Source organism: Crotalus tigris, unplaced genomic scaffold, assembly GCF_016545835.1.
Source record: "Crotalus tigris isolate CLP2741 ecotype Arizona unplaced genomic scaffold, ASM1654583v1 scf7180000024339.11422700, whole genome shotgun sequence".
Classification (NCBI taxonomy): domain Eukaryota; kingdom Metazoa; phylum Chordata; class Lepidosauria; order Squamata; family Viperidae; genus Crotalus; species Crotalus tigris.
The window spans coordinates 7,469,856-7,482,537 of NW_024100509.1; positions in this window are offsets into that span (position 1 = coordinate 7,469,856).

Below are 12,682 nucleotides of genomic sequence, written 5' to 3' on the forward strand. Positions count from 1 at the left end.
CTCTCTCTCCCCTCTCCCTCTCTCTTTCCTCTCCCTTTCTCTTTCTTCCTCTTTCCTCTTTCTCTTTCTTTCCTCCCTCTTTCTTCTCTCTCTCCCTCTCTTTTTCTCTTCACCTCCCCCCCCTTTACTAACAGAACCAGTTCACCTACCAAAACGTTTAACTTCCTCCTTTAGAGATGGGCAATGTGGATTCACCACATTCTGACGAAGAGAAATGCCAGCACCTCTCATCAATTCTGCTGCAGGGACAGCAAATGCTGTATGTTAGCAATATCTGGAGAGCTATAGTTCATCCGCACCCTCCTGAAAGGCTGTCCCATCCATTGCAATGTCACGCTTTGAAAGGCCCCTCCCCCTCCTCCGCTTCAAGCCGACTGCACCCAGCAGGGAGCCTCAGTAGCCAGCGCGGAAGGAAGCAAGGGAGGAAAAGAGACAGACCGTCTCCTCGCAGCTCACTTCCAATCCCAAAGTGGTGAATCCTGCTTGGGATTTGGGATTGAGAGGGGGGAAATCCTGGCTCCTAAGCTGCAGGGACTTCCAACCACAGAGCTTGCTTGGCTCTGTTCCCAGCCAGAGCCACGCGTGCGCAAAACAACAGCAACAAAATACTGCGATCGAGACTTACCCACCTGCCTGGCTCCCGGACCTCGGTAGCAAGCCATTTGAAGCAAGCAGCCTCGTTCGCAGAGAGGAGAGGAGAGAGTGAGGGCGGATGAGCTGAGTTTGTGGCAGGGATAAGCTAGCACGAAAGTTCCGTATCTTTTGACTTAGCTCGCCTTGTCCCCCACTGGTTCTTTGCCCGAACAAGTCACCCTCTCTCTCTTTCTCTCTCTTTCCTCTGCCCCCCTCCAGATGAAGAGAGAGAGAGAGAGAAAGAAAGGCAGATGGCGCCAAAGGGGCAGGGAGGGGACGGAGGCAGGAGGCGGTAAAAGTCGCTGAAAGGTGCCCGGGACCCTACGGACCAGCCCGGGGAGATGCACGGTGAGCTCCGCTGCCTTGGGAACGGCCTGGGGACGGCCCAGGAAGTGATGCCCCCCTGCTGCAGCCTGCCTGGCCCAGGGAGACATATGGCCAGGTGAGTGGCCCAGGGACGGCACAGGAAGCAACGTCCCCCTGCCACCCAGCCCGGCCTGGGGAGACGCGGCCGCCGCCCCAGCCAGGACTGCCACCTGGCCCGGGCAGACACGTGGCCGGCTCGACGGCCCAGGAAGTGATGTTCCTGCTGCCCCAGCTGGGACTGAAGCCTGGGGGGGGGCAGTAGGAGGAAGGAGGGGGAGGGGGAGGGGGGAGGAGGAGGCTCCGGAGCCGCAGGAGATGGCTCAAAGAGCCGCATGCGGCTCCGGAGCCGCGGGTTGCCGACCCGTGGTCTAATCGATCTTGTAGTCCTTTGTTCTCTGGCAGTTCCTTCTCCTTCACCTGTTTGTTCACCTTTCTCCTTCTGTTGTTCTGCTTGTGCCATTGCTCCTTGGGCCATCTCTCCCATCTGCTTCTCCTCTTATTGTTGATGCAATCCTTCATCCAAAATTACTCTATTTCTTACTTCAAAATCTTCTGCTTTCCATATTGAATCCAGTCGATATCTTGTATTATTCCAGTTTATTAAAAAGCCTTCTGGCATTAGCCATCTGAAATTTATGCCTTTGGCAATCAATTTTGTAGTTAGAAAATGGTAGTGTCTCCGGGTATCCCTTACTCTCTTGGTATCTGTTTTAGGGCCACAATTTCTTTATTTTTATATTGTAAGGGTTCCTTTCTCACTGTATATTTATTTTCTTTTGTATGTAGGGTTCTCCACATATCTATCAAATTTAGTTCATCTATCATTCTAAAAATGTTTTTGGTAATATATTTCTTCTATTCTTGTTAGTTTTATCGCTTACATAATCTTTTTGGATATCTACTATCCCATTATAATCACCTACTATGCATATATTCCTATGTCCTATTATAATTATTTGTTTATGAAATTTCTTATAATACTCCCCCTGATTTTTATTATGCGCATAAACAACTACCAACAATATTTGGGTATGCCCTCATTTTATTTCCATCATTAGGGTTCTTCCTTTTGGATCAGAATAAATTAGATTAGCCTTTATCCCTTCCTTAATATATACCACCACCCCTTTCTTCTTCTTCTCTGCTAGTGCTGTATAAAATGTCCCTAACTTTTTATACTCTAAATATCTTTCATCCTGTTTTCGAATGTGTACCTCCTGGAGGCAAACTATGTCTATCTTTTGTTTACTTAGCTTTGTTAATATTTGTCTCCTTTTTGTCACTGCATTTAGTCCATTAACATTTATTGATATTAATTTCCAATCTTCCATTCTGTTATCTGTCTACCAGATATTAGTCTCTGTTTGCCCTTGTAACTACTTGGGATCTTGTTTTAATACCTCTTAATTCTTGAATTCCTTTTTCTTTTTTGCTTCTCTCTTCCTGGGTTCCTTCTTTAACTTGGGTCTTCTTCTTGGCTTACAGCCTCCATCTCCTCCCTACTACTCTGATCCTCTTCATTTCCTGTCAACTGGTCAAAGAAGTCCTGTGCCATTGCTAAACTATCGATTTTAATCTTCTTGCCTTGCCATGAAATAAGCATTCCCTCCGGGAGTATCCACCTAAACAAAATATTTCGCTTGTTCAATTGTGTGGCCAGGAAGCGATAGTACTTACATTGTTCTCAAACCCTTCTAGGAATTTGTTTCAATGTAATAATTTCCTTCCCCTTGTAAATCATTGTTTCTTCTCGGGTAATGTTGTACACTATATCCCGGATTTTCTTCCAGGCAAATCTAATGTGAACCTCTCTACGCAGTTTATGGCGTCTTGCATAGTTCATTTGAATTCGATATACTTCATCCAATTCATTCATAATTTCTTGTTTGTCTCTTTGGAGAGATTCTGCTATAATACCTGCCATTATCTGTCCTAAATCTTCATCCTTCGCCTCTGTTACATTTTGGAATCTTAAGAAAAAAGATGCCCAGTCCATTTCTAATTGGATAATTGAGTCTTCGAGGTCCTTATTTATTGCCATCATTTTCTGATCTACCAGATCTAATTTTTCCCCAGTTTGTTCTGTTTTGTCTTCTATTATTTTTATTCTTTGTTCATTCTTCTGAATTGCTTCCTGAATTGAATTCATTTTATTATCCAATTTCTGAATGTCAAATTTCATTTCTCCATGGTTGATAGACATTGTGTTTTGCATTTTTACCATTGTTTCCTGGATCAATGTCAAAGTGGCTTGCATTGTTTTCATGTTTGGGGTCGTATTATTTTTTTCAGCCTTTTGTGATCCCTCTGTCGACCTTTGGTTTAATGGGGAAGCCATTGTTATTGTTGGATTTGATGCAATTTTTTTCCCTGCCTTTAAGGTCGTTGTTGTAATACTGGTCATTTCTTTCAATACCCTACTTTGCTCTCTCAGTATTCTATAAATATTTCTCCACACTGTCATCAACCATTTACTGTCTATCTTTTGTTGTTGTTGTTATTTTTTTCCTTCTATTTTTACCTTCCTTACAGTATTAAGTATTAAATAATAATCAGTTCCACTATTCCTAGCTATCTCTATTCTTAATTAATTTTAAACAACCTTAGCAAATTTAACTTAAATACCAATAACCTCACAAGAACTTTCAATTAAATCAATAAGCAAATCTATATAAGTATAAATATAAACATAAATATAAATGAATATAAATATTAATAATCAATTGATTGATATATATCTAAGTTTGATTCTGATTATAATTATCAATTTGTATATAAAAATACAGTTATCAATATATAAGCAATTCAGAATATCTATATAATTAATTTTAAATACTAAATTGTAAACAATAGATACAGATATAAATATATCTTTGAAATCTTCTAATCACTCAGTTCAAAAGTTTTATTAAAGTGGCTGGTTTTCCCTGTGATTTCTGGTTAGGGTGCTCGTCCATTCAGACTACGCTTGCCCTCATGGCATGCTGTCGTCTACTCTCACCACTTTTCTTCTTCTCCTTTCTTTTCTTTTCCTGTTCCTCTTACACACCCAATCTCTCTCCTTCTTCACTTTCTCCTTTCCTTCAGATTCTGACCAAAAAATCCGCCTGTCTCACCACCACAGGACTAACTCAAACTCTTTTATCCGTCCTCCTCTTTGCCTCTTTAGCAATTGAAAATATTCTGCTGAATCACTGCTCCTCCTGCCGAGATGCCGCTCGCTCCTCCAGCTGGAGATCTCTTTTAGCCAAACAATCAGGACTCACTTTTCCAAGCAATCCTCGACCTTGTGGATTTCAGACTGATCTCCACTTCAAATGTCACAATCTGCTATAAAAATCTTCTCTTCCCTATGCTCTCTGCATCATCGCAGCCTCAGGTCCGCCATAGCATGATGACAAACACTTTCATGTTGGTTTGACAGGGGTGTCCATCTTTGCAGCAAGTGATCGCCTTTCACTATGCTGCACTCTGGACTTCCCCTCTAGTCCGCCGAGCCCTCCAGGCTCCTTGCACCCTGAAAGGTTCCCAAAACGTGAAATAATCGGGTTCTGGGAACAGGAGCCGTTCACCTTCCCCTGCACCACTGAGATGATGTCACTGGAAGTCCATAATATGTTTAATAGGAAAAGGCCAGACAAATTTAGGGCCCAATTTTTAGAGGCTGTAAAGACTGTAAGTATCTGGTGGAAAGAGACTCTGTCTCCTATATTAAAAGATTTAGGCTCCATTCTCTTCTTGTCAGCCTGAGCTTTATAAGTGTAGAGGTGGGGGCCAGGCTGAGGTCGTGTGCAGAACACTGCCCCTCCAAAGCCTGTGTGCCTCTTCTTCTCTAGATCTAATCTCCTCCCTTTACATCACCATGGCGATGTGAAAGTGCACAGGCTTGTATGACCTTGGCTGTCTGATAGCAGCTAGTTCACACCAACAAGATGTTATTGCCAAATTGCTCCCTGTTTCTGGCCTCTGGCTTCTATATTCTTAAGGATTGGCTGGGAGTTTAACCAATGAAATGCTATTGCCATGTAGAAACTTTTGCTGCTTGTAAACTGTATATAAACAATAAACTGCTCCGTGCCAGCGGCCATTTTTTGCACCCTGCAATGACTGAGCACTGATTACTACATATAAATGACTCTGGCATCATCCAGGGCCTTCTGAACTACAGGCCAGATATTTTGCAATTGCTTAGTCCATTCCTGCAGAGAAGGGATGTCAGGTTCCTTAGTAGGTAGCCCAGGCATAGGGACAAAGGTTTGCCCATTTGCAACCTGGAAATGGGTGAAACCCGTACTCAAGTGCACAACTTTGTTATAAGCAACCTCAGCAAAAGGCAACAGATCAGTTCAGTTATCTTGCTGATAGTTGATAAAGCAGCTAAGATATTTTTCTAGAATAGAGTTTAGTCTCTCTGTCCCATTATTCATTTGAGGATGATGACTATATGACAGGCCCTGACTACAACTCAAAAGGTCCAGAAAAACTTTCCAGAATTTGGAGATGAACTGGACCCCCCGTCTGAGATTATACATATATGTGTTGTACAAAGAGTTTACCCAGCATTTTGGCAGTTGGGATTTTTGGGCATGGGATGAAATGGGCCTGCCTAGAGAACAGGTCTGTAACCACCCAAATAACAATATTTCTTGTGCTTTCAGGAAGCTCCACAATAAAATCCATAGAGATCTCTCTCTAGGCTGCTGAAGGGCTCGCTACCGACTGAAGCAGCCCTGGCATTTTCCCTTGGAATCCTTCCCAAGCTCTCTCTAAGTTTATTGAAATTAGGTCTCTTAAAGTCCAAGACTCTAGTTTGACTGTGTTCTATTGCTTGTACTTCCATAATGTTGAAATCCAATATTGCATGATCACTCCCCCCCCCCGCAAGGTTCCTGTGGCTTCAACACCTTCTATCATTTCATCTCTGTTAGTGAGAATTAGATCCAATATGGCTAATCCCCTAGTTCCCTTCTCTACTTTTTGGGAGACAAAGTTGTCTGCTAGATTTGCCAGGAACCTGTTTGATCTTCCACGGTGCAGAGTTTGTCTCCCAGTTGATGTCAGGGTAATTAAAGTCCCCCATTACTATTGTGATGTGCTTCCTACCTTCCTTAGTTAGCTGACTAGCAAAAAATTCATCTATTTCCTGTTTGGTTGGGTGGCCTATAGTATACACCTATGGCAGTGTCATTTCCCCCCTCTTTTATATTGACCCAAATGCATTCAAAACAGTTTTCATCATTGTTGTGTGGAGATGTAGTTATTTCTTATATAGAGAGCAACTCCACCTCCTCTTTTATTTGGTTTATTTCTTTTAAATAATTTAAATCCCTCTAGCTGTGTGTTCCATTTGTGGGTTTCATCCTACCATGTTTCCGTAATGGCAACAATATCAAATCTGCCCTCATTAACCTGAATTTCTAGTTCACCCTGTTTACTGTTCATACTCTGTGGATTGGTGTATAGACCTTTGATGCAAACCATCTCTGTTGTACATTTTTTCATTGGACCAGCTACAGACATCGTGACTAATATAACCAAAGCCTTCCCCTTTACACCACTCCTTTAGCCACATATTGAATTCTGCTATATGTTGGCCTTTTCCATTTTGCTCCTTATACACTGGTAAAACCTCTGAAAAAATAAGCCTACAACCTATCGTGCTACGTTCCTTCCCCAAGCTCTGGAAATCATTCTGCACAGAGTACATCTTTTTGGGATAGTTCATTAGTGCCAAGATGTACAATAGCCTCCACATCACAGTTCTTGCTGGCATTCTTGACTATTTTAAAAATATGCTTCTTGTCCCTACTGGCAGTAGGACCTGGGAGACACCTGACCTCTTTCGAAACCTCTGTGTCCTTTCCTAAATTTATATCCCTTATAATTGAATCACCAACCAGAAGGTGCTTTCTCTTTTTGGATGCCTTTCTCTTCTTGCATGACTGATGTGTAATACCTGATTCATACTTTTCCCTGTCAAAGACAAGTTCTTCATGTGAGACCGTGATCCCCTGCTTATTTGAGTTATCATCACAGCTACCTTGACCTGTCTCCTTAATGTCCCTATTAAGGTCAGCAAGAGCACTGTATCTGTTATGCAGGGACACAGCGAAAGCTTTGTGTTTATGGTTCACAGTTCTCACCCTGCCAGATCCCATGATTGTCCACACTGCCCTCCTCCTGCAGGATCTTTGTGGTAGAGGGGGCTGATAGCGCAGAGGCTCAATAGAGTAGAAGGGCTGAACTGGACACCTAATTTCTTCCTGAAGAGCCGACTTCTGGTTCTGGATCGTGGCATGTGCAGTTGTGCGAAGAGCTTCGCCTCTTCGCCGGCTGCTTTCCCTCTGCCGGTAGACCCTTAATCGGGTCGAAAAGTCACCCTGGAGGCAGGTCCTTCCGCGGTCCGAGCTAGCTTCTTAGGGCTGTCAGAGAAAAGATGGGCCAGTAAAATGGCCGATCACCCAGCTGCACCAGCCAAAAGTCAGAAGAACAGCTAAGTGAAGAAGAACCACCATGGAGAAATGTGGGTGAGACCTTTCCTTCCCTCTCTGAGCCCTAACTGCTTTCCTGTAAAAAGCCTCTGAATGATTTCCCTGCCTTAAGAAAGCAGCATCTGTCTACTTGGGAAAAAAAGCTTTGAACAAAAGTATAAATTAGTAATTTTTTATTGGATATTTAATTCTTTGGCTATTTCGGGACCCTGAAAAAAAATCCTTAGAAGATTTTACAACCTACTGAGGACATCTTGTGCAGAAAAGTGTTACTGCAATTGTATTTTCTCTTGGTGTTTGAAGATGGATTTGACCTTCAAATGATAATAAAAGGGAAAAGATAAAGGATTTGAAACAGCTGTGGGCTGAATTGGCTTACTAGAAATTGTGGAGGTGAATGTTTGTTGATTTTTAATAAATAAAGCTTCTACTAAAAGACTAAAAGACTATTCTATTATGGAAATGGAGGAATCTTACCCATAGCTTGATTATAAGCTTATTTTGGAAAAAATCCTGGAAGCCACAGAGTACATGAAATCTTGGAGAAAAATTAAAGATCACTTTGCAGAACCACAAACTGAATCTCAAATTTTAATGGATCAACCTATAGGCCAAGAAACACTAAAGGAGGAGCAGATTAGCTTTAAAGAGGCCTATATGCAACAGTGCACACAATTTAAAGAGATGGAGGAAGAAGCTACTGATCAAATGAGCTCTAGAAAAACCCTGGATCTAAAACTCCAAATTGAGACTCTAAGTGATCATTCTACAAGTTAACTAATCACTACAGAAGAGGATATTTCATAAACCGGTGTACAAATTATGGAGAACTCTGATAATCAAAGAATGACTTCAGCTGAAACATTTGCAGTCTTGAAAGCAACAGGAATTGACTTTCAGACCCTGGATAATCAACTAGTAATTACAACATGCAATAAAATTGACTACACTACCCAGATGATATTGGAAGAAGGGGAAGAGAACTTAGACCAGATTGATGTGTTGATAAATATCCATACTTAAATACTGAGATTTGTCGACACAGATGTGGTATTATGGAAACCGGCTTGGCATAGAAAGAAAGCTAGAATTAGAGTCAAAAATGTGATTTAAAATCTTACTTAATGGATTAAAAATGTCTTAAGAGATTTGGACTGATTTAACAATTAACTTAGTATGTGAAGTTAGTAAGAGGATATTTGTAATAATATGTTTGTTTTAAATATACTGATTTGGATGAGATTTAAATGTTATCTAATGGGCTGAAATGACTTTTTTTATACAGAAATAGATTGATTGATTATATATTTAAAATAGAGTAGAGTAATATTTTTATTTTAAGTAGAATAATTATTTTGTAATGGAAGAAGAACAAGAGATTTGTGATAAGAGAAGAAATGGTACTAATTAATGATTTAATAGATTAAGAAATGGAATATATCTGGAAATATTAGAATGTTACTGTCGGAATATTGTGCATTTTTAGAAGGGATATCCGAAGTGCTAATAATGTGTTTATTTAAGATTAAATTGGAATATGGTAATTATAAATTAGTCAAGCTTTAAAACAGGATTGGGATTTACATAGGTGTAATGCTATTGATGATTGTTTTGATTGATTGAATTTCATGTAGAAATGGATTAACCTAAATATCTTACACTATTTGAGGGAAATAGAGAGGGAACTTTTAATGAATTAATTTGAGTTATATAGGTATGACTTTGTTTCTAGATGATTGATTACCCCATCACCACAGTGTTTCTTGAGCACTTTGATGTAAAATTAAAAACCAATAAAACTTGTTTATAAAAAAAAACCTGGAAAAAAGTGATAAAGTACAGGTAGTCCTTGACCTACAACAGTTCGCTTAGTGACTGTTCAAAGTTACAATGGCACTGAAAAAAATGACATGACCATTTTTCACACTTATGACCACTGCAGCATCCCCAGGATCATGTGATTTACATTCGGATGCTTGGCAACTGATTCATATTTATGATGGTCACATTGTCCCAGGGTCATGTGATCTCCTTTTGCAACCTTCTGACAAGCAAAGTCAATGGGGAAATCAGATTCACTTAACAACCATGTTACTAATTTAACAACTGCAATTATTCACTTAAGCACTGTATCAAGAAAAGTCATAAAATGGGGCAAAGCTCATTTAACAAATTTCTCTCTCCCCCCCTCATTTAACAAATATCCTCTCTTCTCTCCGCCCCTTTAATATTCTCTTCTCACCCCCTTTTATATCCTCTTCTCTCCCTCCCTTTATATCCTCTTCCCTCCCCTTTATATCTTCTCTCCTCTTGATATCCTCTTTTCTCCTTCTTATATCCTCTTCCCTCCCTTCTTTTATATCCTCTCTTCTTTCCGCCCTTCTTTTATATCCTTTCTCTCCTCTCCTTCTTTTATATCCTCTCTTCCCTTCCTTTATAGCCTCTCCTCTCTTCCCCCTTTTCTTTTCAGTGCACCTCCAGATGATTCCTCTCAAGGCTGCGCTTCTCTGTCTTTCTTTTGCAGTCTTCTCTTTCCCCCATTCTTTTTTCTCTCCTTCTCCTGCCAAACGTCCTTTTATAGCCTCCTCTTCCCCCCTCCTTTTCTCTTCTGTGTGGACTGGAAGCACTGATCCTGGGGCTTCTGTCTTACCTCTGCAACTCTGCAGAAGTGAACGCTGACACAGGGCTTCTGCCCAGCCCCCATAGCCCTGCAGAAGCGCTAATCAGCTGTAGCTGCTCATGGCGATCCTGGGCTTTGCTTAGCCTCGACAGCCCTCCCTCGAACTGGGACATTTCCAACCAAGTTCCCTCCCTCCCTCCTTCCCTGACTCTTTCCTTCCTCCCTCCCCTGCTTTTTCTTTTTAAACTGCCAGAGACTCCGGGCAGAGGTGGCAATAGGCAGGCAGTGGTGGGCAAAGGTTTCCCCTCCCCCGTCATTGCCTCTGCGTGGCTCAGCTCAGCTCGCTCTCCCAGATCTGCGCACGTGTTTGTGTGTGTGCGAGCGTGCGGGGTGTGTATGCGTCTCTCACCCCTTGCAGCCCCGTGCCTCAACAGAGACTTTCTGCGATGGCAGGCTGCAAAGTAAGGAAAGCTGTTTTTTGGGAGTCCTTATTTGCTTTTCTCAACATGCTACCTATCGTATTGCGCCCTGAGCCCGTCAGCTCCCGTCTCCAGCCCCGTGGAAAGCTGTAAGAAGCTCCCATTGCAGTTTCTCTTACCTCTCCCATTCTTTTCCTCCTGAATGTCACAGCGTGGGTTGCAACAAATGAGACCCTTCACACACACACACACACACACACACACACACACACACACACACACACACACACACACACACACACTCGTGCATGGGTCTGGGAGAGATGAGCTGAGAGCCACACAGAGGCCCTTCAGGCAGAGGCAACGACGGAGGGATGGAAGGGGTCAAAATGGGAAGCTCCTGCCGGGAGCCTCTGGCAGCTTAAAAAACCAAACCTGCGAAGTTCTCAGAAGGCAGTCTCTTTCCCAGCCCACTCCTTCCTTCCTTCCTTCCTTCCTTCCTTCCTTCCTTCCTTCCTTCCTTCCTTCCTTCCTTCCTTCCTCCCCTGCTTCTCTTTCCTTCCTCTGTGCTCAGGAAGGGATGATGCTGACACTGTCACTAAGTGAGTTACCATCACTAAATGGATCATCCCTGGAATTGGTATCAATTCTGCCCCACTTCTGCTCTGGAAAACTAGCAGATCTGGAAATTACTATACTTCTGCTTCCATCATTAAAGCGATAGCTCTTTGAGCCAGGCTCATAGCCCATAAACCTGAGCTTTCTAGCCTTTTGTTGCCCTTTTCTCCTGATTGCCTTTGGAATATGCACCCATGCATTGCTTCCAAACACCCTTAAATGTGCTAGAGATGGCTTTCTGCCATATAGCACAGTATATGGAGTATCATTTATAGAGGAACTCCACAGCCTATTGACCAAATAATTAGCAGTCAACCTTGGTTCACCCCAATAGGACCTGCTCAGACCAGAATCCTTCAGCAGTGACTCTTTCATGGTCTGCAAGACTCCATTCCGTCTTTCAGCCACACCATTCTCAGCTGCTGTGTACAGATTTGTGAGTCTATGTCTTATTCCTAGCTGTCCCAACCATTGTTGAAAACTTGCTGACATGAATTCTGAACCCATCAGTTTGCAGCTGGCATACCTGTTGCCTATATCTTCTTTCTGTGAAACTCACCCATTGCTTGAACTTCTGCAGCACCTCTGTTATAACAGAAACCAAATCTGGTAAAATCATCTACAATGACCAACACATACCTTGCTCCTCCCAAGCTGGCTTGCATTGGTCCTATTAAATCTGCATGTACCAGCTCTAGAACACTTGTTGTCTGTCTTGTGCTCTTCTTGCTCACTGGGAACACTTCGGATTTTGATGATTTACATACTGCACAGTCTAAGTATGCCTTATACCAGTGGGGGCGAACCTATGGCACAGGTGCCAGAGGTGGCACTCAGAGCCCTCTCTGTGGGCACACAGGCCGTCACCCCAGTCCTAGGCCTTCAGCTGGGTTTTATAAAACTTTTTTGCTTTAGGCCTCCGCCATGTGCAAAATGACAGATATGTTTTGATAGAATAAGGAAGAACAGTTAGCAGTGCAAAATATAGATGTGTCACAAATAACCAATCCCTTAACCTCTTTTAATATAATTTGTTAGAAACAGGAATTTTAGGTAATAAATTGTTGCGGTCAAAAGAAAATGGGCATAATTAGCCTGAAAATGAGGCACACTCATACAAGCTAGATCAGACATGTCAAACACACGACATCACATGATGTCGCGGAACCTATCGGGATGGTTTTGCCATTGCTGGCAATAGAGTGGGCGTAGCTTCCGCGTGACATGTCCGGCCCACAGGCCGGCAGTTTGACACCCCTGATCTAGATATAAAGAAATTGATTGTTCCACAAATTAGTTATTTAATACAGGTAGCCCTCAAATTAAGACCACAATTGAGCCCAAAATTTCTAAGCAAGACACTTATTGAGTTGCATCCCATTTTATGACATTTTTTGCCATAGTTGTTAAGTGAATCATTAGGTTGTTAAACAAATCTGGCTTCTAGCATTGACTTTGCTTGTCTGAAGCCAGCTGGGAAGGTTACAAATGGGGAACACATGATCCTAGGACACTACAACTGTCTTAAATACACA